At 41.4% G+C, this 256-nt stretch overlaps 1 protein-coding gene across 1 annotated transcript in view; it reads right to left on the bottom strand.

Moving 5' to 3' along the window:
- LOC119588147 (twitchin-like) overlaps positions 1-256 on the bottom strand; it is a gene marked incomplete in the record, with an annotated part of 124,648 nt that overhangs the window by 34,178 nt on the left and 90,214 nt on the right.

Below are 256 nucleotides of genomic sequence, written 5' to 3'. Positions count from 1 at the left end.
AAAAACTAGCATTACCACGTGTGAACTACTTGTTAGACAACTCACTAGCAGCAGGTCAGACGGAGGCGGCCAAAGTGAGAGGGTGCAGTGAAGAACTTCATTAGTGACGGACGTAGTGATTTGATGAACAGGTACTTACGCCATAGTGTTAGCTTTCACGACATCATATATACAGACTGATGGCCTGCTGTAAAAATAAGTAGAGGAATGGAAAGAAAATGGGAAAAAAGGGAAATTCTAGAATTGGCAATATAAG

The sequence above is a fragment of the Penaeus monodon genome, chromosome 23 (genome assembly GCF_015228065.2).
Source record: "Penaeus monodon isolate SGIC_2016 chromosome 23, NSTDA_Pmon_1, whole genome shotgun sequence".
In the NCBI taxonomy this organism is placed as follows: domain Eukaryota; kingdom Metazoa; phylum Arthropoda; class Malacostraca; order Decapoda; family Penaeidae; genus Penaeus; species Penaeus monodon.
Note: the sequence above shows the minus strand (reverse complement) of the source record. Positions and strands in the feature narration are given on the sequence as shown.